Source organism: Antrostomus carolinensis, unplaced genomic scaffold (genome assembly GCF_000700745.2).
Source record: "Antrostomus carolinensis isolate BGI_N321 unplaced genomic scaffold, ASM70074v2 scaffold40376, whole genome shotgun sequence".
Lineage (NCBI taxonomy): Eukaryota > Metazoa > Chordata > Aves > Caprimulgiformes > Caprimulgidae > Antrostomus > Antrostomus carolinensis.
In genome coordinates, this window is record NW_010323260.1 from 408 (window position 1) to 810 (window position 403).

A 403-nucleotide genomic window follows, 5' to 3' on the forward strand; every position below is an offset into this window, starting at 1 on the left:
ACTTCTGAAATGCTAAATATAAGGACTTTTAAGTATCAGTTAAGATAAGGCAATTTTCCCAGTGCGATCCCTGCGAGATATTAATTTTAGGGGGGTAGACACCCTTATCTTCCAGAAAAGTTTGTGGGTGAAAGGTGATCATCTGCTCCGGATAGAGAAGTGTGTGTGGTGGTGATGGGGGTTGTTTTGCTCTGCCTGATTAGAGAAAATTCTGTGGGTTTGGGATAATCTGTTTGGATTTCAGGTGATCTCTTCCCTGAGCAATGCTAGCGTTGTGTGTGTATCTTAAATTTATTTTGGCTAGAGAAGTTTATTGGTTGAGGATGGGGAAGAAGAAATTCTCCCTGACTGTAGAAACTGCAGCAGCCTGTAGGATCCTAACATGGCGTCTGAAAGGCACATG

General features: G+C 42.4%; 1 protein-coding gene across 1 annotated transcript in view; it reads left to right on the forward strand.

The window, feature by feature from the left end:
• The window catches only part of PCF11 (PCF11 cleavage and polyadenylation factor subunit), a gene marked incomplete at its 3' end in the record, with an annotated part of 13,436 nt that overhangs the window by 256 nt on the left and 12,777 nt on the right, over nt 1–403 (forward strand). The window lies entirely within an intron of this gene.